We start from the raw sequence: 26,598 nt of genomic DNA on the forward strand, positions 1-26,598 counted from the left end.
TAAAATAAAAATCCCTTTTTTGTAATGTTATATATTATAATATTAAGAATGTGCCCTTAATTCATCCTTAACATATATCCTCACATGAATAGTGGCATCTCAAACAATGATCAATGATTTAAGAGTTATGACTCTCACATGTGTAATTAATTCTAGCAAAGTATCTTAAGAAAATAGATTAATTTTTATATGTAGATCAAGAAAGTCCTGATTCTTTCTGTTCTCAAGATGAAACGGAGTATATTCAAGAGAATTTACAAATTACATAATAGACTTACTGCTCAGGGAAAAAAAATGGTAGACTAAGAATAAAATTAAAAGCCCTGTTTTTTTGTTTTTCAAAAAAGACTGATGAATTAACAGGATGTATCAATCTCTTTTTCTTCAAACTTCAGAAAAATTATTGCAAAATAATTTTTAAAAAGCCAACTTATAGAGGTGAAAAAAACTAAAGATAGTAGAAAAGACAATAGTGTAATTGAGAGCAGCTGACACTGTGCATCCAAAACTTTCTAACTCATTTAGCATCCATAACATTCTTATCATTAACTCCATTTTATAAATGAGGAAATGGTGAATCATTAAGCAATTTGCTGATTATCACATATTCAGTAAGTGGCAAAGCTAGTATTCAAGTCCAAGCAGTGTCATTTTAAAAATCATACACTCAATCCCTGTGCCATAATTTAATAAATTGTGGAACATGGGAAGCAGATGGAGAAGTGATTGATGCAGCAGGGCTGAGAAAGTACTGCCTATATGCCCACAGTGTGAAGCCACCAAAAGAAATTAGCAAATCACTCAGAAAAACTTCAAGTAGCTCACCACTTGGAAAAAATGAGTGCTTTAGAAGGCATGAATGAAGTACAGTTCTGAAGAGAGTAAAACAAAGTGTTTTACTCTCTAAAGTGGTTGCTCTTTCTTCCTCTACGGTGCTCAGTTACCTCTACATGCCCATCACCTCCCTTTCTCTGAATTCCTTGAATCTGAGGTATACTATTCTGGGAAGAAATTAAACCTGGTAAACATTAGATTTTGATCAGAGCTATTACTAGGAGTTCACATAATCAAGGGACCTGTAACCTTCTTTCCCTTCTTGGTTTCTAGAACACCAATTATATTACCCAAGTTCCATCCTAGAATTCCCTTGTGAAATATAAATGAGCCACAGATCATCAGTCACTGACTTAGAACTTTAGCATGACTAGTTGAGACCTACAGTAACAACTAAAAAGGACTGAGATAGAGATAATGTCTAGAATCAAAGAACAGGGAAAAATTACACATAACCAATATTAGAATGACAAAACAGTATGTGTTATCATAAATCAAAAGTAAGTGTTATAAAAAATGGGTAACAGGAAAAGTTATCAGAAAAGTATGATAAATAAAATTTAAAAACCAGCAGAACATAAGACAAACCAAAAAGGAGAACATTCTATTAGAAACAGGGGGGACTACATCTTTAAAAAATGGCATTGTCTTGAAAGGCAAGAAAAGCTGAAGAGATTTTCCAGATTGAAGGAGACTGAAGAGTGACAACTAATAGCAATACATGATTCTAGGTTGGACCCCATACTGGAGGGAAATCATGCCATAAAGAATTGGTTCAACTGATGATAGAATACTAGCAGTATATTATTACATCTAAGTATTGTATCCCTTACTACCATACCATAGTTAAGTAAGACTACCTTTATTCTTGGAAAATGCATATTGAAATATTTAGCAGTGAAAGACCATGAAATGTGTAACTTACAAATGACTAAGGAAAAAAAAGGACTCTGTGTGTGTGTGTGTGTGTGTGTGTGTGTGTGTGTGTGTGTGTGTGTACAAAAAAAGGAAGCAAATAAAGCAAATGTTAACTCTAAAGATGATCTGGGTAAAGGGTAGTAAGGTGGTGGTGTATATTTTGACATCCTTTCTGTAGGTTAGAGTTTTTTTCAAATAATTTTTTTTAATGAGTAGAAGAGTAGAAAATAAAAATCAAGAATATCTCTAAAAGGTTAAAACAAAGACACAAAGAGATGGAAAATGGCAAAAGACAGGAAAAGGAGAGCAATTCAAAAGGTCCAATAGCTGATTAAAAAAGGAAAAAAAAAGAATTGTGACAGCTGTAAGACTAAATTATCAATGAATCAATGAAGTTATAGAAGAAAATTTCTGAGCACACACAAAAAAATCCATCTCCAAACAAAATTAGTTCCATACAGAGGTATATCGAGAAATTCAGAAATATTCAAAAGTTTCCTACAAAGAAAAAACATACAACAAAACAATTTAAAAAGTAAAACAAGTCACCTACAAACAAAAAGGGAATCAGGCTGGCATCAAAGTGATGCTTTCATAATTGTGAGCAAGAATAATCTTCAACTTACAATCTCAAGAAAATGCTCAATCAACTAGATGGAAGGGTGAAGGCAAGCTCTTTCAACAAAAGTATGCATCTAATGTACACTTCTCGTGTGCCATATTTCTTAGAAAGCTACTAGAAGTTGTACTTCTTCAAATATGAGGTACTAAAATCAAGGAGAATGAAATGCAATATAGGAACAAGAAGTCTAACAGAGAAAAGCAAAGACAGGTAGTCTTAGCAACCAGTGAGGTGGGAGCAGAAGGATGAAAGGCTAGAGAAGTAAAATCTAAACATATGAAGAATGGAACTCAAATATTTTGATTTTGTTTATCTGAAATTTGAAATAGTCAATGACAACCTTATAAACTTCAGGAAAAACAAAGATATGCTAAAAAATGTAAAGCTGGAAAACAGTATTTACAAGTTATAATCGTGTATATAGGAAATACTGATTTCACCAGGAACAATACATTGAAAGAATAGTGGGAAGACAGGCCTGTAATCAGTGTACCTGTTCTAATTCCTATGTAGGTGTCATAATAGGAAGTTATCAGGTAATGTTTAAAATTGATTAATCAAGATAATAATACAAGCATACTAAATTAAAAACGATTTATGTAATTATCAAAAGAACCAGATACAATAGCTGAACATTGCTTTCTCTATTGAACAGGACTATAGCATAGAGAAGCGTCAAGCTAGGTGTCATTATTCTGTGGCTGTTATTATGCCTCTTAATACTACTTGATTACTAGATCATGAGTTTCTATTTATAAAAATAAAAACAAATTTTACAGTTAGAACAATTCATGTTGCTACAAAAGCCCTAAAGTCATTACAGCAATACAGTACACTGATGACACTTTCCTTGCAACAAAGTTCTTTGTTCATAAACTTTTTAGAAGAAACATGGTCCAAAGTTATATATAGCATGCTTTTGAAATAAAAACCATCTCCTATCAAAAGGAGTTTTTAAAAAGAGCCTAGATGTTCGTATTATCCTTTGTATCTCTAAAAATAAATGCTTTAAAAATTAGGATATACCTTTTGACATATTTGAAAGTCAGAGTTTCGAGGATTTCAGTACGAAGATAGGCATATCATATATCTCTGCTTTTTATGAAATATGTTGCTACTAATGTTAAAAGTATAATTGAATGAAGCACCTCCTGTCCTTACTTTTAACTCTTACCTACAGTGCATGAAATAGGAATCACCTCATGTGTTAGTCAGGATTTGTAAATTTCCACAAATAAAATATGTTTACTGTAATTTCTAAATAGTCAATATTCAGTAGCAATACCTTTGACTTTAGCAGCTGGTATATAATGGACTATATTACAGTGTTTATCTTATAACTAGTATGTATTACAGATAGTGTTATTTAACTATTATAGCAGGTTGTAACACTACAAAATTAAACTATCACACATCTACAATTAGCTCACAAATTTTAGTGGTAATGATCACTTATTATACTATAGAAAGTCAGTAATTGCCCATGTGCTGCCTAAAAATGTGAGGAGGCTCTTATCACAGGGTCAGATGAAATTCTTGCCTTATTAAATAGAAATTCACCTATTTCCTTCTCCAGGAAGACTAAACTGTCTATATTTAATATAGTCAAAGTTGAGCTTCTAAGGTAGTCCGTCATCTCTACCAGGCATGGATCTAGGGAATAGGAGGGTGACTGCTGAATTTTTGGTAATTAAAAAGGTTCTATATTATATAATCTTTGAAGATTGATTTGTGGTTTTGGCTAAGTAAAAAATTATTTGCTTCACTTCACATCAGTTTTTTTAAAAGCATGTTTTTATTATTATAACAGTATATTAAATATAGTGGTCTTTTTCAGTTCTCATTTTTTTCCAACATTCAGATGACAATACTTATTTTTTAAAAACTCTTCTACCTTAACCTACCTGCATTTCTAAACTGAGATTATTCCTTCTCTCACTCATTACGCTAAATTCTAATGTCCATGTCTCAAAACAATTTTATTCTAGCATCTTTTTTCTTTTTATCTTTGTTTCACTATAATGCTAGACAGATAATTACTTGTGAGAAACAATCTCAAATCTATGTATTAAGCTTCAACTTTTTTTTTTTTTTTTAAGTTAGGGTCTGGCTTTACTACCCAGGCTAGAGTACAGCATCATGGTCATGGCTCACTGTAGCTTTGAACTCCTGCGCTAAAGAGATCCTCTTCCCTCATCCTCCTTAAGTAGTTGGGAGTACAGGTGGACAACATGCGTAGCAATTTTTTTTAAGTTTTTGTAGAAATGCTGTCTTTCTATGTTGCCCAGGCTGGTCTAGACTTCCAGCCTCAAGCGATCCTCCTGCTTCATGCTCCTCAAGCACTGGGATTACAGGTGTTTAACACTGAGCCTGGTCAACTTCTCTTGTAAGTTTCAGGCTTGTACTTCTAAATTCTATCTATCGTATATTTACCTAATATTTTCCCACCAAGTCACGCTCTCAAAAACTTAGTATGAGCAAAAGAAACATGAATATTTTTTGAGAATGGTAACTGTATGATAGTGCAAATTAACAAAAGAAAAAAGGAAGATATAAAAGAGGCTGTGAAGGAGGACTCTGATCACGGAACAATGTTTTCATGAGGAAATACAAGTTGAATGCACACAACAGAGGAAAAGAACAGAAACGACAAAGAGAAAACAAACTCAATTTAAAATTTTGATGAATGTGAAGATAATTTTATCTTTAACAGAAATGGTAGAAATAAAAATTGTAAGCTTCAAATATATATGACTTATTGTTGACAAAAATTATAGTTGAAAGCTAAAGTCAAAGTTTCTAACTAGGGTTAACGTGAAGATTTCAAGAAAAACGTTAAGATCTACAGATGCACATGCTTTGATAAAGCAAAGGCATAGTTTACTCATTAGCATTTGTTTACAAAGATAAAGGCCACAGAAATAAAATTTGTATTTTAAGCTACACATTTTCAGCATCATAAACTGGAATTTTATTACAAATGAAAAAAGTTTTCCTGTAATACACCAAGATTTGTTGTAATAGTTTCAACAATTGTTGATTTGTAACCTTGAGACTATTAGTGTTGTAGAAAGTTAAATATAATTAGTTATTGTTGGAAAAGGTGTTCATTGAAGTTTATATTTTATATGCCTTAGAAGATTAATTTTGCTTATTAGTTTTGTGATATTTAAGCACTGCTATAAACTTCACATATTTGGGAATAACCATTATATACCTAACTAGTATAAAATATTGAGTATTTCTGTATTAAGTTACTTGTGATTTCACTGGGGGATATAACACAACGTAAACTACACCCATTGCTGGAGGAAGAGCATGAAATAAAGAAAAACTCTTTGGGTGAACACTTTAGACCCACCTAAATCAATCTCAATGCTTTCTTTTCAGAATTAATTTCCATTACTACCCTTTATTAATGAAAACATTGCTAGCCATCCTTTCCTACATGTCCTCTACATTCAAACTCATTATTTGTACATGTACTGTTTCCAACATCTGCAATGCCATTCCCAGCACACAGATTTGCCCTATTAGATTTATATGAAATTCAACTTCCCTCAAGAAGCCTTCTCAGTTGCTTTAACGCAAATTAGTAGTCTGTCTTCTGGACAACAACTGGCGTTTTATCTCTCCTTATCCTTTAGCACCAAACACTAACAGCATGGTTATTTAAAGGTGTGTGTGTGTGTGTGTGTGTGTGTGTGTGTGTGTGCATAACATAGTATTTAGTAGTATCTAAATACACTGAGCATCCACTATGATGGATAACACATTACATAATGAAGTATATTATTAGTATCTGTATTTTCCCACACATCTAGTGCAGTGCAATGTTCACAGTACATTCTTAATATTGTTTGAAATATTCTATCTTTCTTTTGTCATTAAGAGCCATCCTCTTCAGAGGCAGCCTGACTTTTCTAGCTCTAGCTTATTTTCATGTCATTTGCATTTTCTTGAGATATGTGAATGAAAGATACAGAGAAAGAAAATGCAGTTGAAAGGCTGGTTTACTGCAAGCAAATTCACCCAGATTTTACTACATATTGTTTGGAAGTCTAAGTTGTTTGAGTACAACTAACATAGAATTTGTTTTTATGTATTCTAGGCATATATTCTTAAATGACTACCGAACTCTGCTTCATGTGATCAACTTTTCGTCTTCTGATCATTTTCAATATTTTATTATACTTTGAAAAATATTACAGTTCTCCAGAAAATACAATGTCAACTGGTAAAATTCAACCTCACTATAGTTGTTGGCAATATTAAATAACTTTTGTTGCTACATGATGTTAGCTGCAGCTTCAATTTCAGATCATGAAATGTTATTAATATTACATGATTAGAATTAATTTCCAGATCAATGAATTAATGCTATCTTAATATTCTGTGCCTTTATAGTTTTCATACTACGTTTATTTTGTGAGTGGATTTCATAAAAAGAAGTTGCTTTCTGTTGCCAAGCTCATTATCTTGGGTTTTTGTCCAGAAACGAATTCCCTTTGTTATCAAAGGACAGAGAGAACACCTTATGAACTATTGAACCATGCTGATTTAATGGGAAGACCACTTACATTAAAGTGGAAAGGAGGGAATTTTCTTTGCAAATACTTAAAGATCCTTTACACAAAGTAAAGAGACATTTTACTATGGGAACAACAACCACGAAGACAGACTCACAGTGCCATAAAGTGGAAAAATGAGTAACATGGAAAAATCCATTGCTACTAACATTATTAGAATATTAACTAATCTGAATATTTTGTGTGTAAAATTGACTAGTGATAGCTGACCTTGTATTTGATGAAAGAAAATAAAGAACAAAGTTAATTTTGCACCTATTTCAGTAGCAGTCAGCTGTCTCTATATACACACAGACATGCACACACATACACAATTTGCATTTTGAAAGAAAATTTATTTTCTTATTTTTCAAAGCCGCCTATTTTCTCTAAACTTGATGCTTTGGTAACTTATCTATTATTTTCACTTGGTAATACCAATTAGTTTTCACACCTATAAAATGCTTAAAAATTTATATTTGTAAGAGGCTTTCACACATATACTAGTCGATTCACAAAATGGAGACAATTTAGAAAAAAGTAAATGATTTAAGTCTCAGGTTTGAAAAGACTTACATGCTTTGGTCTGTGTAACTCGTATATAGCGGAGTACATATTTGAGCCTCAGCAACAGATACCGTAACTGCCTGCTACACCTATTTTACTATGTCACTAACTCTAAACTATAATTGCAGTCATTTCTTTCTGTGATCCTTCTAGTTTCCACTGAATGTTTGTTAGGTCCCACATTTATGATGTGTATATTGGGGGAGAAGAACAGAAGATTGAATGAAGAATTATCAAGAGTAAATTCACTAATTACACAGAAAGAAAAGGAGAACAATTAATATGCTCATATTCACAAACTTGCCCTTCTGACCATTAAGGATAACTTGGGCCTGCTCAATCAACCTGGACAGCCCTTCATCTACACCTCTCACTATCAAAGAGTATTTGCTTTTTGAAACTTGATCATGGGGAAGGCCAAAAGAGAAAACACTTTTTTTTTTTTTTTTTTTTTTTTTTGAGACATAGCCTCACTCTATCACCAGGTTGGAGTGCAGTGGCACAATCTCAGCTTATTGCAACCTCCACTTCCCGGGTTCAAGTGATTCTCCTGCCTCAGCCTCCCAAGTAGCTGGGACCATGGGCATGCACCACCACACTCAGCTAATTTTTGTATTTTTAGTAGAGACAGGGTTTCACCATGTTGGCCAGGATGGTCTCTATCTCTTGACCTCATGATTTGCCCGCCCCACCTTGGCCTCACAAAGTGCTGGCATTACAGGTGTGAGCCACCATGCCTGGTCGAGAAAACACTTTTAAAGAAGTTTCTGAAAGAGACAGAACCTGGATGCAGTTGAATTAATTGGCGATAGTTCCCCTAGGAAGTTTCCATTTAAAAAGTTACATAGAGCTACGTGATGAATGTGGTCTACTTGTACAACACAGCATGTTCAAAAAAGAGAATATGAGTTATGAGTTATTTAAAAATTACAGCTGGGCTGTTCTCTTTTGTCCTAGTACTGCTCTAGATTTTGGATGACACAAGTCACAATTTTATGAGAACATCCAGAGGTAATGGACAGTACTCATAATCGAGGTTATACTCATTTACCACTGAGTTTAGGAGTCACATACTCAGTCTGTAGGAAAAAAAACCACGGAAACAAAAACGCAGAGCATAACAAGTACTGTGAGACAAAGCAGAGCTATAGAAATGCTCCACTTAGGGCTGGGAGCTCCAGAAGAGTCTTCCTGAAGAAGATACACGAATGAGACCTCAAGGGAGGAAGGAAGGAAAAAACAGACATCAGTACTGGAAATAGTTTAGGATACCTGCGGTTCATTTGGTATGCTGATCTAGTACACAATTAGAGTGTGCATTTGGTTAGAGTCACAGAATTGGGAATATCGAAGCCACTGACATAGGTGAAAGCATTCAAATGGAATACACACTGAGAGTAAGAAAGGCAAGAATGGACCGGGAAACCATAGTCTAAAGAAAGAATTGCAGGGGGAAAAAAAAAAAGCATTGAAACAGAAGTAACTTTCAACATTTGATGAAGAATGTATCTTCTTGTGATTACATAATGGTATAATGTTTATTAAAAATGCAATAATTATAAAGTTTAAGTGTATGATAAAAGATAGCACTGAGTATATCAAAATGGCTATTCTGCTTAAGCTTGACACAAATACAGTATTTACATTTATGAAACATGTATTATTTATACTTTTCCACAAAATGAAGTGTAGCAATATGTGAGCATAATATGTTTATCCATTTAAACAGGTCAACTTTAATTATTATAAATACTATTAAAAGCACATTTCTGTATAGTTACCCTTAAAGGCCCTACTCAAATTTCATTCCTTTAAAAGGAGTTTGCACACTTACTAAATAGCAATTTTTTATTTTTTATTTTTGAGATGGAGTCTCACTCTGTTGCCCAGGCTGGAGTAGAGCGGTGCAATCTCAGCTCACTGCAACCTCCACCTCCCAGGTTTAAGCAGTTCTCTGCCTCAGCCTCCTGAGTAGCTGGGATTACAAGTGCGTGCCACCACTTCTGGCTAATCTTTGTATTTTTAGCAGAGACAAGGTTTCACCATCTTGGCCAGGCTGGTCTTGAACTCCTGACCTTATGATCCACCTACCTTGCCTTCCCAAAGTGCTGGGATTACAGGTGTGAGCCACAGCACCCAGCCAAATAGGAATTATTATCTTGACTCTCCCATGTTCTTATTTACACAAGAGTTTATATTTTTCCCTAGTACAAAATAAAAATATATTTAAATATGCTTCTTACTCAAATACAGAATTTTACTCCAATTCTGTATAATTTGATTTTAACACCTCTAAAAATATGGTGACTATTTCTTCATGACCTCATTATTCTTCTATAATCCTATTTTTATGAAACAATTTCAATGACCATTTTCAAAACTACAATTTTTCTTATAAAAAAATTTCACTGTGAAAACAGCTTAAAAATAAAGAGAATTAAAAATAAAATTACTATATTGATCTTTCCTTTTATCTTTCTCTATATACACATAAACGTTATAAAGGCACTTTAACATGATTTCCAAAATTTAAATATATGCCTGCTCCTTCTTTCATGTCAGAAGTATTTTTTCTCAGGCATGTGCTTTAATAGTTCTGTAGAATTTTACTATTAGAAAATAATCTTTTATAAGTTTTATACAAGTATATACTTGGGCTATTTATTAACTTTCACTAGTATTAAAATGACTAAAAACCTTGATTCTATTTAAATATTTTTAGATACTCCTAATTATTTTCTTACAGTAAATCACAAGATACAGAGTTGCTGTTGAGAAGGGACTGAGGTATTTGATACATAGACCAAATACGTATTGCATGTTTCTTGTATCTATTTTATAGCATTTGTCCTAGTAGTGTTAATAAGTTTATCTTCCTATTCTTTGAAACCCTGGAAGACAGATTTCATGTGAATTATGCATAAGTTATTTATAGGCCTACCATGTAGTTCTTACAGTGTATAAAAGTCATTTTAAAAAATAAGCTGTATAATATGTATATGTCATTCCCTAAACTGTTATTCTATTCAGTTTACCAAAGTTTCATATTAATGTCTCTAATATGATGTGATGAATATATTCTGGTTATGGATTCCTGAAGGCACAGACTCGGAGAGGATCATAATTGGAATTGGAGGCAGAGTTCTTACCTCTTGTAATGTTAAGACTGGGAATTGAGGAGTCTTTTGAGTTGCTGGATTATCTGCTCACCCTTATTGCCCAACTCTGGAAGTGACAAAACCTGACGTCCTGAAGGGTAATGCAGTCCTCAGGTTACTACCATTAAGGTGAACAGTGTACCAGCTGAAATGCTTAATGGTAACTCTGGTTCCCCAACTCTTGATCACTACTACAAACAGCTTTCATGCTTACAAACTTTCATCACTTACTGTACTTGTAGCTCATGTATTTTTATCCTCAGTTCAGAAAGAAATCCATTCATAGTTACCTATTCTACAACCTGAAATTAGGTGGATTAAAAAGTATATGCATTGACTTAAAGACACTATCAAAATTATAATTCTTTAAATTATAATCTTTTAAAGAAATGCAGTGTGTTTATGTTTTGAAAGAGTAAAAGGTTGATGGAAGTACATCATTAATTCTGTAGATAAACATCTGGAAGACGCACACCTTGTGTCATGGAAAACTAGCCAACTCAGTCATACTGAACTTACCTGGAGCTGAAGCCCATTGCTTCCCTCGGTGCTGGTGCCAACATGCTGTCAGTCAGATACCTCTAACTGGAATCTCATGGGCCAGGAACTGCTTGCCTTTTATTTCTACCTGGAAAAAAATATAGTGTCAGTCATTTTTTTTCGTGTTCCTTGAGGCATTATAAGATATTCATTATGTTATCTTTTCCTGTCACATTAGATACTCATTTATCAGAATGCTCAATACAAAGGAAAGAAGCATAAACTCTTCACCTCTATAATTTACACCTGAGTGATTAATAGAGCACCTGTATAAGTCAAAGGGACCATCTATATTTTATCTCCTATAAAATGTTCCTTATAAAAGGCTATTTATTATTGGAGCACAATCATTCCTATCCATTAGGTTTAAGTAATTGATGTGTTAATTTACGAAGCCATTTTCTATATAGCGTCCTTGCAAACTGTAAATCAAAATACATTTTTAAACTCCAGAGAGAAGCTGATGTTGAAAATAATTCATTTTCTGAGTTCTTTTTTTTTTAAATCATAAAAAGTAATCTCAGTAGGAAACAGAATTTAATAATGCAATTCCATTAGTTTTATGCCTGTGCTCTTTTGTATTTAACTGGAGAGACACTGATGAAGAACACTGATGTTTTCTCAAACGCACCAGACTGTTGCTACTATGCACTTATGACGGAAATAGACAGTTTGACCTCATGATAAAAGTTATTGGCTTGACAAAAACCACAAAACTGGGCTCCTGTATGAATGGAGTGTGCCAGGTAGGGCCTTAACTGCCCACAAATAGAGCTACTGACCTTTAGTATTTTAGCCTTGCTCCAGTTTGGTATACAACTAGATGGTTACTCTAAAAATCCAAGAGATATAGCAACTGTTGCAGTCTTTTTGTGGTTTGTGCAGTCTTTGCTTTGTCTGTGTCCTCCTCCCCAAGATTTGGAGTTTGGCACTGAGCTGAATTCGTGATGAAGATCCTGCAATTTGCTTACCTCCTTTTTGATACTCACTGCTTATCTGAATCTTCAAAACCAGGATTGACCAGGTCAATAAACCCCATTTCTTGATCTACCTGCCAAAGTACCCATGTACCCATTTACAACAAGAGTTGTACCTACTTGGTATTAACTGCTTGTTTGGATCATCACCTGATGCGTGGTAATACCCTCTGTGAATCATGTGGCTCCATGTATTTTAACAAATGCAGTGAAATCTGTCTTCTGGTGTCAATCTTGGAACCACTTATTTTGGTTTCATCTTGCGATTATTCATTTAGTTTAAGACTTTTTTCTATGCAGTATGATGTGAAGGGCTCAAGAAATTCCCACTAGTATTGGTTTATATAACTCAAGCCTTAAGAGCAAATATTGTTCTCTCCTTGGAACCCTTTTTAATCTCAGATTATTCTGGAATCTACTTTATCGCCTCCATTTCTTCTGCTACTGCCACAATAGACTTCGTCCGTTCTCACGTAGATAATAACTTCCTGAATATGGATCTTGTGCCAGTTGAAAACAGATGGCATTTTTAAATTAGGATAATTTGGATAGAGCTCAATACGAATCCTATTTACAAAAGTGTGGGCTGTATGTGGTGAAACCACAAGGAAGGTGTGATGGAGCCGATACCACCTCTAGACCTGCAGGGATGAGGGCAGGGAGCAGTTACCAACATGTAGAAGTCAGACATGAAGAAAGGGCCTTCTGGAGAGGAGCAGTGATCTCGGTGTGGGAGTCATAGGTAGCATAAGATGGCAGCACAGATGGAACTGTGAGGACAAACGCCTCTCATCTCCTCCCTTCCCTCTGGTTGTCTAGGCTACAGTACCTATGGGACAAACCTCACCGGAAGCCCAAGTCCTTTGGAGCCTGTTGATGAACTCCATCAGGCTAGTTGCCAGGGTTAGGGTATAGGTTGGAAAAAGATAAAGAGTGACTTGAAAGGAAAAATAAAAGATATTTAGTTAACACTCTTATTCATACTTAAAAGAATGGGGTTTGAAATCAGATTCGAGTCCTATTCTACATCTAGATGTATAATTCTAGACAAATCGCTCAACTTTTATAAATCTTGGTATCATTATCTGTACAATAGAGATAATACATTTTTCAGAGTTTTGTGGTTAAATGGCCTAACATACCTAGAGCCCATATTAATATGGCAGTAGCTCTCCTGTCAAATACAAAAATAAATCAACACACACTAACATGCTCCAGTCATGCTGAGTTCTTCACCACTTGTTCTAACTGGTTATGTATTTTCAAACATATGTACTTTTAAAAGGGTTGTTCCCTCCAGTTAAGATTGATTTATCTTCCTACATCTCAACCCTGGTTTGCCTAGAAAACTCTTACTCATATTTTCCAATCAATGAAATATGATCTGAAGGCTTTCTCCAGCTTTTTAATAAAAAAAAAAAAAAAAAGCTGACCATTCCCTCTTTGTTCTTCCATAGCACATAGCACTCCACAAATCACACAGGCTGGGGGTGGCCTATCTTTTGGCTTCCCTGGGCCACACAGAAAATACACTAACACTACTGATAGCCAATCAGAAAAAAAAAAAAGTTATAAAAAAACCTCATGCTTTTCATGTTTTATGACAGTTTATGAATTCTTGTTGGGCTACATTCAAAGCTGTCCTGGGCCTCACGCTACCTGTGGCCCACAGGATGTAAAGTCTTAATTTAGATCATGCCTGGCTTCCTATACAACTATGAGGGAAGAAAAAAAGCTATGTCTGACAGATCTGTATCCTCAACAGGTGGTTCACAGCCAGTTTCTTAGTATTAAAAAAACGAAGTGAATGAATAAATATTTTTTTTTAATACAGTCTGACTCTGATGCCCAGGCTGAAGGACAGTGACATGACCTCGGCTCACTGCAATCTCTGCTTTCTAGGTGCAAGTGATTCTTCCCCAGCCTCCCAAGTAGCTTGGTTTGCAGGTACCCAGCACTGTACCTCGCTAATTTTTGTGTTTTTAGTAGAGATGGAGTTTCACCATATTGTCCATGCTGGTCTTGAACTGCTGACCTCAAGTGATCCACCCGCCTCAGCCTCCCAAAGTGCTAGGATTACTGGTGTGAGCCACCACTCCCGGCCAATGTGTATATGTATAAGTTTGTCACAACGTAAGGAAAGGGTTCAGTAACTTTATTCCTCTTTTCCCTAAGAGCAGATCAGACTGTGACAACTGATGCACAGTGGAGAGTAGAATGGATCTGAAGAAGAGGTTCCCAAAAGAAACTCCGTCATTTTATAACTTCTCTGGGCAGTCTTGCTAGAAAATTCATTCATTCCAAGGTTGTCAAAAACACTAGAATTAATTGATTTCCAGAGGAAAAATCAGTAGTTACTAGCTAACTATGACAAGTATTTCTCTGTATCTCATGTATTTGAATGATTTAAAATAAAGAGTTGAACCTCCAACATTTTCTGAAAGCCCAGCCAAAAGTTCTACCCAACAATTGTTTAAAAACTTTATTCTGTTTTGTGACTAGGTAATGAATTCCTGTGAGTCATGAATCTATGCCTCAGGAAACAGAGCACAGGACAAAATCTTACTCTCACACTTGCCTCCATCCTCCCCATTTCCCCCCCTCACCAAAATCACACTGATTGGCATCTGTGGCCCTGCAAAATTTCCTTCTGCAAATACAAATGAATGGGACCATATGTATATTCCTATTCTCCACCTTCTTTAATAAAAAGAATTCTATGCTTTATCAATTTTATGGGCCTTGCTTTTTTCACTTAAAGTAAATTAGGGTGTATATTTTATCAGTAGATAAAAAGCTCCTTCATCATATATTCAGCTTCATATTTTTCTATTTTTCTGATATGCCATAATTTAACCAGAATTCTCCTGAAAATGATTTTTAAAACCCCTTTACCTATTAAATAAATTATAGTAAGTTACTATTTATGCATGAATTTGTATATAAGAGATACAACCATAGAACAGATTCCTATCAGTATGTGCAGGAAGGTCACAGGACAAATGAATCTTTAACTATCAGATATAGGGCCCAATTTCCATCTTTGAGAATCAAAGCAGTTCGTGCTCCCACCAGCAATCTACAAGGTTGCTTGGGTGTGCCAACTTCTAGAATTTTGCAAATCTGATAGGTGAAAAGTTTTACATCACTGCATTTCAAATGGCATTTAAAAAATTGTAAGGTAGGTTGAGCATGTTTTCATAAAATTTAAAGGACATTAGCATGTTTTTTGTGACTTTTCTGTTAATAGCTTTGCCATTTTTTATCTAAGTTGCAATTTATAACATTCTTTATTATCCTGTGCATTTTCAAAATGAATGAAAGCCATTAACTACATCAGCAAAACATTACTGTTCCGAGTTTTTAAAGCTTTTATCCCAAGCTTTTCTTGCAAACCCATGCATGAAAGCAGAACAGCACAAAGAGGTGCCAGAGTGCCCTCTGGTGGCACTGTGCTCCATTGTATCTTTCTTGCAGTGACTCTTGGGGCAAAAGCTGAAGGTGGATATAGCTTGATGTCAGTCTTGCATAGGCTATTAGCCTAACCAAGTCTCCTTGGTCCTGAGACAATGTGGTAGTATAATCATACTCAAAATGAAGAAGTATTAGATCTGCTTTAATCCTTGAAGAACCAGGTGAGTACCTGGAACTTGTTAGATGTCCTAATAGGCAGGATTTATCTCCCTCTTATTTGTTGTAAAAGATGGTCTTGGAATATTTTCTCGGTGGGCTACAGTGGAGGTTTGTTCTAGACAGTCAGGATCTGCTTCATTCTTCCCTGTACAGCAGTAAAATTAAAAGTACTATCATCACTCTCTGTAATTCTGATTATTCAAATTATCACAAAGTCAGGTCAGTAAAGAAGTCTGCAATTCATTCATTCATTCATTCACAAAATTTGAAATACTGTATTTAGTGTTCTAAGTATTTGTCATTTATGTTATTGAACAAATCAACAAAAATTACTGTCTTCATGGAGCATATCTTCTAGTTGGAGGAGACAATGAACAGCAAACATGTAATCAGGCAAATAATATGCAATATTAGAAGATATTAGAAGATGTGGGTTTGTGGCTGTTAGATGGGGATATTTTAATTTAAAAGAGAAAAAGTGTAGTCATTTCAAGAAAGCAACATCTGAATAAGAATTAGAAGGAGGTACAGAAGCTAATTGTGCAGTTCTCTGGAGGAAGAGCCTTCTAGGAAGTAGAAACAGCCTTATGGCCATAGCATGCTTAGTAAGTACAGTAGACAACTGAAAAATCCCTTTTAGGATTAAAGGATTATTTTCTCAGCTGCTGGGAGTGGTGCTGGACTGCTAGCCCCAGCTCTCACCGCAATCTGCAAATTGCCTTAAGCTGTCCATGCTACTTCACCAAGGTCTTACTCAAGGGTAGCCTGAGCCCCATGACTGGTAGATAGAGAGGAGAAAGGCCTAGCCTGTTAGCCCCAAGACAGAAAATCGTCTTTTCTTTTAAACCTCTTTTCTTCTCTACTCACCCTTTGATGACCTCGTGTGATCTCAATGCTTATAATATCACCTATACCCTAATGACTTTCAAATTTATGCTTCCAGGCATATTTTTCCCTTAATCTCAGATTTATTTATCTACCTCCCTATTAGTTCAAATACCAAAGACAATGCTAGATTGTAAACTAATCAAGATAATTTTAGAGGGGAGAAATTAGAGTACCTACACATATTATATTCATGCACAAATAGGACATTTCTTAAAGTCACCCAGATCTACGTTGAAAAGCAAACCTTAATACAGTTCCAAAAATTGAAATCCAATAGACCATGCTCTCTGACCATGATTCAAATAAGTTGAAAATCAGAAAAAAAAAAGTGCACACACACAAAAATAAATCTATACATACCTGAAAATTTAATTTTTGGTTATTTACATTTGTAAATAACCAAAGAAGTTAAAAAAATTTAAACATGTTGTAAAGTTTAAAATGATATAAATTAAATGAGATAAAAACTACCATATGTTAAAACTTGAAGAAGTCTTTTGGATCCTTTCCTACTTGTCATCCTTCACTTTCCCAAGCTGGATACTGTTTACTGAAGAGGACTTAAAAAATCTGCCATGCATGCTAATCATTATCTTGCACCTTCTTCCTAAGACAGTATGGCCTTGTACTTATTTTCTTCACTAGAACACAAGCAGCTTAAACACAAGCAATTATACATCTTGCTCCTTCCCAGCACTTGGCAAAATACCTAGAAAATAGGAGGTACTCAACACTTGCTTATCTAATGATTGGGTAAAATGAATGTATGGACAATTAACCATATTACAATAAGTATAGTTGAGCGATCACAAAGCGCTACGTATGGATGAAAACATTTAGCCTAGTGGTGGGATGTTAGAGCTTCTAAGTTAAATTGTGTTGAATTAATCTAAAAAATTAGCTCCTTTTTCAAAGTGCTGCAAAACAAACTTACAGAAAGAGTGCAGGGTTCAACAGCTGCTTGTCAGTCCCTGAAAGGGGTCCACTTCTAAGGCTAGCTGTGACTTTTTGCCTGGATCTTACCAAGGCACATTCTTGTTCCAAAGGGAAATATTCTTTCCTTATTGCGGTCTCCAGGCCATTGCTCCCCAAACTCTCCTTCATTAATTCTGGCTTCTGGGAGTACAACTTGATCAGAGGAAAAACTGGGAATTATCTCACGAAATACAGAGACCCTCTAATGCAGTAACAGACATCTAAGCTCTGAGAGCAAAATGTTTTACTTCAACCTATACCTAAAACATCAAGAGATTTTCATGAGAAAATTAGAGCAAAAACTCAAGTGGTTCCATTGAAACTTAAAATATGCTTTAATTGAAGCGCAGCATTACATGAAGCAGAACTATGAATATGTGCTGACACATTATCATTTTTATAATGCAAATGACAGACTGAATGATCATTATATATATTAAAATTCTGATTTTGGAAGCCATGCATAGAGTTCTATTTGCTTGTGAAGATCAGAAAATGCCTGATAAAAATAAGATTTTTATCCCAAGAGCCCCAAAGTACCACAAAAAAAAAATGATCTTTTAAAAAAATAACTTGGAAGAACTGAAAAGTTGACAAATTCCTTTATCATGTATTCCGACATGTACAAGAGGCTTATTCAGTAGAATGAGTAGTTCAACTATACAGATACTTTCTCACTTCGTTTTCAGTAAGGAACCTTGGAACATAATGGTAAATTTTAGGTAGCCCAATTCTTTTCTTGTTATATTTAACATGTGCTCTGGAGATAAAAAATACCATGGCATGTAGGTAATGAAAGGTCAAGTTAAATTTTCATTCTCATTCCTGGTTCTAAGAGCTAAAATACTTGAAGTTAGCACTGTTGTGAGTAGTTCATCTTCCAAGAGACTTTTTCCTGTAACATGAACCTAAAAAAAAAAAAAAAAAAGGCAAGTAATGGTGCCTACTGAGATTATTTTGTTAAATCAGCCATATCCGAAAGTGAATATATCTGTTGTTATATAGAACTAAAGCTTTGTTTTCTTCTTGACTTTATCAAGAAGGGAGATAGATGAAGAAGAAAAGTAAAAATGAAGACACAGAGGGAAAAGGAGAAAGTTCAGAACATGAAAAGTAGTCAAGATTTTTATCTTTGATTATAAAACGTGTTACATTTGATTGCTTTGTGGAGGCCGGCTCATCATTCAGGATCTATTCACAATCAGCTTCCTTTGAAGATGAGGCTATCCTCCCTAATGCACAGATTTTGTTCTGCTACCATCCTTATGAACTGCACTGCCATTCTCTGTCAACATGATTTTTACTGTATTTCAGTTTTTTAGAAGTATGACTATCTTTCCTCATTAGATTGGGATATTCTAGGATAGAACATACATTCTTTATTGCTGTCACTCTTTTCTCCCCAAATCTGGCCTCATCCTATTTCACTCCCAGAAGCAAACAATATACGTGGAAAAAAGGAAGTCTTACTAAATGTTTGATGAATAAATGGCAGATGATGAACATTTTTAAAATGTAAGACATAAAGGATAGTAAAAGTTAAATTTACAGATAAAAGTCAAATACCTGCACACTTTTAGGCTCAACTCTTTGGTGATTGGTTTATATATCTGATGATGTAATATTCTGCTAAAACTTTTTTCCCCCAAAGGTAAAATTTTAAGGGTAAGTCTGTAATATTTAACCAAAACTCCAAGAAGTGAATTCACCTAATTTCTGTAATCTAAAGGCAGTAACTCTAGGAGCATTGTTAAAAACATTACAGAAAGGAGAGTTATTAGCCTAACCCAAGAAATAGGTAGTATTGTATTAGATCTGATCTCAACAGTAGGCATAAGGGTGAAAAAGATTGAGACAAATTTTATGACAATGAAGAGATAATAGCAAAGAACAAGGTATGGCAATCATAAATTTTAAAAGCTACTTGAAATAAAAATAAAGCACTCAGTAGAGTTATCTAAATAAATTAATGTTACAGTGTAATGAGAAACACTACATGTGATGCAATGTCAGGATGGGGAGCCTAAGATTTCTGTGGTGGGATGAAGGGTGAACAATACAAGAAAACAAGATGTATAGCAAAAATTGTAAGAATAGTTCGTGTGTCTCAAAATCAGAGAAAGTTCAAATGTAAGGGGGAGAGATGGAGGCAATGATTTTCTGTTATGTTTAATGATCTCCTCCATGATCTGTGGAAAATATTCACTTAAAAGTGTTTCATTAGTATTTATGAAACTCTCATTTTTTATATTTTTGGCAAAATGCTAGCCATTTTCTAAACACTTTTCAGAGATTTTTAAACTTTAAACTAAAGCACAGCATCTTCCTAACCTTTGAAGCATTCTAAGACTTAAAAAATTATCTCCCACTAACAACTTCTTAAAAATTATTTGATGAAATCCATGTTCTGTGATGGTTTTTATTCTTAAGTTTAGTTGATTTTTACCAGTTATCAACAACTTGCTGATTGGGATAATCACTACTGTTTTCCTTCCTCAGTGTTCGTGGGGACATTTCTTCTTTGCAACAGCTCTAGTTGGGAGTTACTGATATGTTTTCTTAGGGATAATGCTACTCACGTACCAAAGGGAAAATTCATATGACCTACACTAAGTCAATCACTACAACCAGATTCCTTGTCCTACCTACCTAAGGGGTAGGCATATCTGGACTTCTAAGCTTCCACTGGAAACTCATGAAAAAAACACTTTCTCATTCTTGATGAATGAGAAGGAGCAAGTGTGTAGATTTAGTCATGTCTTATCTTCCGATCAGGTGTGACATCAACTTTAGACTGAAACCAACACTCTGAAGAGCAAATAGAGGTCAAAAAAAGGAAATTGGATCTTTGAGGACCCCACTGAGTTATTGGATCATGGCGCTTCTGAAGCTGGTATTATCATAAAATTTGTTTGTAACGTCAATAAATTTCCCTTTTTCTTTAAGTCGATGTGAAATTGGTTTTTGGTTCCCGCAACCAAACTGTTTCCCTAAGTTTGACTCTTAAGGTAATTAAAGTATCTTAGTTATTCTTTTTTTTTTTTTTGAGACGGAGTCTCGCTCTTCTTACCCAGGCTGGAGTGCAATGGCGCGATCTCGGCTCACCGCAACCTCCGTCTCCTGGGTTCAGGCAATTCTCCTGCCTCAGCCTCCTGAGTAGCTGGGATTACAGGCACGCGCCACCATGCCCAGTTGATTTTTTGTATTTTTAGTAGAGATGGGGTTTCACCATGCTGACCAGGATGGTCTCGATCTCTTGACCTCGTGATCCACCCGCCTCGGCCTCCCAAAGTGCTGGGATTACAGGCTTGAGCCACCGCGCCCGGCCAGTTATTCTTAACATATCATCATAGCCCAGCCCATAGATAACAAACACATTTCCTGTGTCACTCTTCAGGTTTCACTAGCTTCGTTTTTTGTCCCAGTTGTCACTGTGACAACGACCTTTGTGTGAACTGTGGCTGACTTTATGCTGACCTAACCTCATAATTTGTCTTAAACCTGTGCTGCACATCGCTCATCTTCTCTCTGGGACTTCCATGTGACATCCAGGTGGGGATGCTGTGAAATCCTGTTCAGACAGCACATATGTGCCATGTAGAATTGTGGGGAGTTTATTTCCCAAGAGGCACAACTTTGACAAATGAGCTAGGGAAGCTAGTGGAGAAATTTATCTTTTCTTTCCTTGGAACAACTGTTTTAAAACCGAGTTTATTTGGCTTTTAAGAACAAAGTAGAGAATCAAACTGCCTTGTGTACCCCTGAATCAATAATGCAGCTTCCTGTTCTTTTCTCCTCTTTTCCTTCCCTCTCTCCTATTACATGGGAGTATGGTCCCAAATAACAGTAGTAGCACATAGTTTCTGTTCTAACTTCTGGAAAAACCAGGTTAAGGCATTTGAAATCAGGCATAGCAGAAGAAAGCTAACTTTAAAAATATAATTTGGGGGCTGGATTACTCACTGGTATGAAAGTAACAGATTCCATTTCAGGTGGTAGCTGAAGTAATAATCCATGGCCTGTAAATGCATCACAAGAACTAGGAATTGTCACCTCTGGTTAATTAGAATAAAATGTAGGAGGAAGGTGAAATATCTATATGTAGCCCTTTAATGATTCAGGGACAATGGAACTATAATGAGGTTTAGCTTCTATTAACTGAATTAGAAGCTTTGAGGGGGGGAAAAAAAGTGACAGTCTGCAGGCATCCATCTCCAATCCAAGGCAAGCTGTAAAAGCCTAAGGGCCTCTATGGCAGTGTTTGAAGATATTCTTACCTCCTATAATTAAAAGGCCAACTGTGCTAAAAATGAGGCCTAGGTTTTAATTATGAAGGTAGTAGAACTGTAAACAACACCATCTAGCTTTGATAAATCTATGTCAAAGCTATGGCTCTTACTGAAAAAAACAACCAAACAAAAAAACCTGTGAGAAACTATGTCCTAGAAAGGGAGATTTGAGTAGATGAAGAATTTTGAACTCATGAATTCCTCTGAATTCTCCTGTGAAAATCAGCGCGCTCCAATGTTTTTGAGAAAAGTTTCTCCTCCCTTTGCCTGGGGAGCATACATGGATATTATCTCAGATGAATTCCTTACAAGTTAATGTTACTCTCCTCAACCTCCCTTCCATCCAATAACCAGCATAAGGTTTCAGTGTAGTTTGAGAGAGGAAGCATAATTCCACATCAGGAGGAAACAGATTATACACCCTAGGAATTGTAGTGCCGAGCTACTATTTATAGCAGGAAACAAAATTAAGTATGTGGCAGTCACTTGAGTTTATTAGACAAAGGTAGGGGAGCAATGTAAAGACTAGTATGAAGAGAATTTACTGACACCCAGAATTTACTCATGATTTAAATACAGGATGTGGGTAAGAACACCTGGCCTTGGCCCAAATATGTACACTGGAGTCACTCCCTGAAGATTGCACATAATCATGGCTTACAGGAAATGAAGTAAAGATGCTAGAACATTTTTTGCTAAGTATTGAGGAAGCTCAGAGCCTGAGGACAGTAGTAAAATTAGAATATATTTACCGGGTAAGATCTGAGAACTCACCACCTGACAGTTATGTACCTAGGAGACTCTAGAGGACACAATCCTAATGCAGTGAAAAAGTCCACTGGTGAAAGGAGAAATGGTAACTTAGAAAAGCTCACACATGGCCATGTTCTTTAGTCCTGGTTAAAGGGTAGGAGATTATTGGGATCTTTCGTGGAATTTTATAATATAAGAAGCCAGATGACAGCACTTAAATCATAGAAGCAAGGTAGATATAAAAGATGTAAATTTTTTTCTTTCTTTTTTTAATTGTACTTTAGGTTCTGGTGTACATGTGCAGATCATGCATCATTGCTGCATAGGTACCCATGTGGCAATGCGGTTTGCTGCCTCTATCTCCCCATCACCTACATCTGGTATTTCTCCCCATGTTATCCCTCCCCAAACTCCCCACCCCATGCCTGTCCCTCCCTTGGTCTCCACCAACAGATTCCAGTGTGTGATGCTCCCCTCCCTGTGTCCCTGTGTTCTCATTGCTCAACACCCACCTATGAGTGAGAACATGCAGTGTCTGATTTTCTGATTGTCCCTTCTTTTGTCAGTTTGCTGAGAATGATGGTTTCCAGATTCATCCATGTCCCTACAAAGGACATGAACTCATCATTGTTTATGGCTGCCTAGTATTCCACATTGTCTTTATCCAGTCTATCATAGATGGGTATTTGGGTTGGTTCCAGGTCTTTGCTATTGTAAACAGTGCCACTATGAACATACATGTGCATGTGTCTTTATAATAGAATGATTTATAATCCTTTGGATATATACCCAGTAATGGGATTGCTGGGTCAAATGGAATTTCTATTTCTAGGTCCTTAAGGAAGCGCCACGCTGTCTTCCACAATGGTTGAACTAGTTTATACTCTCACCAACACTGTAAAAGTGTTCCTATTTCTCCACATCCTCTCCAGCATCGGTTGTCATGGTGCCTTGATCCATAGACATTTTCGGCAACAACTGGGAAATGATAGTATTCCTAGGACCAAGATGTAGATAAAACAAACAAGGGTGTTGTTCAGTTACAAAATTGTTGGAATATAGAATGATGATAAGCAGAAGGCCAACATCATTAACTACAATAGAAGATTGTTTCTCACTTGTTTTAACAATCAAGTTTGTTCACAAAATCCAGAGTCCAGTGGTTGAATGGGAGACTGGTTTTCCTGAGGAAGACCAACACTATTAATAATATATATAATAAATACTCTCTCTTTCCTAAAAAGTCCTTGCACCATTTTGCCAGGGTAACTATTCACTGGGGAAAGGTGAATGCACAGAAATTAAAAAGACTGTTGGGAATAGGGTTTAAACACTGAAGATAAAGTACCTGTAACACTGTCATGAACCTCCAGTTAGAGTGAGGGCTATGAAGACCAGGAGAGAAATGTCTTCCAAACCCATCCCACAGGGTTTCTGATATGTTCACTTATCTGGCAGCTATTTGCCTTAAAAATGTAAACATTTCTTAAACTTCTATATAAGACAGACATAATTGGCAAGTAGAAGAGCTCCCATACAAATTCTCAAACTTGTGGGGTAAGGAACACTGTGGTAGCCAAAAAACATCCTATGCAACAATGAATTTTAGGTTGAACTACAAAAATTAACACCAACATCAAAGCCTTGAAAAATGCAAAGGTGGTGACCTACATCATACCTCCATTAGATTTACATGTTTTGTTTACGCAAAACCCAAATGGATGGCTAATTTTATGTCAGCTTGCCTGGATCATGGTGCCCAGATAGGTGGTCAACATTATCCTGGACATTTCTGCAGCAGTATTTTTTGGATGAGATTGACATTTAAATTGGTAAAATTTATGGACACAGACTACCGTCCACAATGTGGATGGGCCTCATCTTATCAGTCATAGGCATGAAAAGAACAAAAGACTGACGTCACCTGATCAAGAGATGAAAAGACTATATACTGGATATAGTGTACACCATTCCGGTGACAGGTGTACTAAATCTCAGAATTCAATGCTATAGAACTCATCCATGTAACCAAAAGCAAAACTATAGAATTCATCCATATAACCAAAAACTCATACCCCAAAAGCTACTGAAATAAAAATTAATATAGAGGGAACTGAAGAAGGCCTTAGGACTTGCAACATCAACTCTTTTTTAGGTCTCAAACCAAATGACCTTGTCACCTGAGCCTCAGATTTTAGACTCCATTATCTCAGAACCCAATTCTTTAAAATCTGTGTTCATGTGTGTGCACATGTACACGCGTGCACGAACACACACACACACACACACACACACACACACACACACCCTTTAGGTTCTGCTTCTCTGGAGAATTCTAACACAACGATCAGCTACAATAACATTAAACAATGTATCATGCAGAACATGGTTATCTGTACTGGATCAAATTAACAGTCTGTGATATTGGTTTATATGACTTATGCTCTCAGAGATCGCCTCAGTCCCATGCTTATTGTAACCACTACTGAAGGGACCAGTTTTAAACATATTTTAACTACTTTTTGCGGGTACCATCTGGCAATGCTTTATGCAATGGTCATGCTATATCTCTCTTGCTTCCCGCCGTAGGGTTTTATTGACATACACCATATGACACCCAGAAGAAATTGGCATACACATACTCAATATTGTAATCAGCCTTTGCAGCTGCTTTTTGCGTAAACTGGAGGATTTCTTTGCTATGCTTTTTTTTTTTTTTCTTAAATCATATTTTTCCATCCATTTGCTACCTTTAAGGACTCTAGGTATTTAGGGCACTTGATTGAAAGATCAGACTGGGCACCATGGCTCATGCTGGTAATCCCAGCACTTTGGGAAGCCAAGGTGGGCAGATCACTGAGGTCAGAAGTTTGAGACCAGTCGGGCCAACACTGTGAAACCGTGACTCTAGAAAAAATACAAAAATTAGCTGGGTGTGGTGATGTATGCCTGTAATTCCATCTACTCCGAAGGCCGAGGCACCAGAATCACTTGAATCTGGGAGGTGGAGGTTGCAATAAGCTGAGGCCATGCCACTGCACTCCAGCCTGAGTGACAGATTGAGGCTCTGTCTCAAAGGAAAAATTGCGTGTGTCTGTGTGTGTGTGTGTGTGCATAGATCATTGTCCTATAAACAGTCTTACCAATAAATTCTCCTAGAGAGTCATGTAATATAATTGTATCATCTTTTTTCTATTAACTTATTCTTTTTCCTATTATTTGCTATACTTATTCTAAAAATTAAACAACTTTAAATGTTGTTTTAACATTATGAAAATGCTCATGTGAGAACTGTTAATAAAAACATTACTTATAAAATGTATAATCAGACAAATTTTTCATGGTTTAAAACAATATAAAATAATGCAAAATAGAAAATCTGTCATTTATGACAGCACAATATGAAATCCATGAATATTTATTGACTAGTTTTCTTTTTAGAAATGGAATACTACAACATCTATATAATAAACATCATTATACATATGAAGTAAATAGTAATCCTCCCTCCCACCTGAAACAAGCAGCTCCTTTTTCATAGCAATTTCTGTATCTCAGCAAGTTTATTTGTATATGAAAACATAGATTAATAGAGTACTAGATACAAGTAACTATACATACAATATAAGCGGAATTTTCCTTCAAAGGGCTATATTGATTAGCTAGAAAACTATTACAAAGAGATGAGATCAACTTACATCTTATTCAGGATGAGATTCTGAAACAAATGAAATTCAGTTTTAATATAAATCCTATTAAGATAAAGATGCCATTTCGGCTCACTTTATAAATAATTGGGCAAGTGAAAGGCCTCCACTAAAAAATGAAGATTATAGATCAAACTAAATACCAAAGTTTAGTGAAACAATGAATGAA

At 35.6% G+C, this 26,598-nt stretch overlaps 1 protein-coding gene across 45 annotated transcripts in view; it reads right to left on the reverse strand.

Moving 5' to 3' along the window:
• Nucleotides 1-26,598, reverse strand: part of PTPRD (protein tyrosine phosphatase receptor type D) — a 2,344,803-nt gene that overhangs the window by 1,605,126 nt on the left and 713,079 nt on the right. For all 45 annotated transcript variants that reach the window (XM_037744085.1, XM_037744087.1, XM_017544042.2 and 42 more), the window contains exon 4: nucleotides 11,187-11,295. The gene's annotated coding sequence lies outside the window, so the exon portion shown is untranslated. The remainder of the gene's footprint in view (nucleotides 1-11,186; nucleotides 11,296-26,598) is intronic.

This window comes from Cebus imitator, unplaced genomic scaffold (assembly GCF_001604975.1).
Source record: "Cebus imitator isolate Cc_AM_T3 unplaced genomic scaffold, Cebus_imitator-1.0 Scaffold164, whole genome shotgun sequence".
NCBI lineage: Eukaryota > Metazoa > Chordata > Mammalia > Primates > Cebidae > Cebus > Cebus imitator.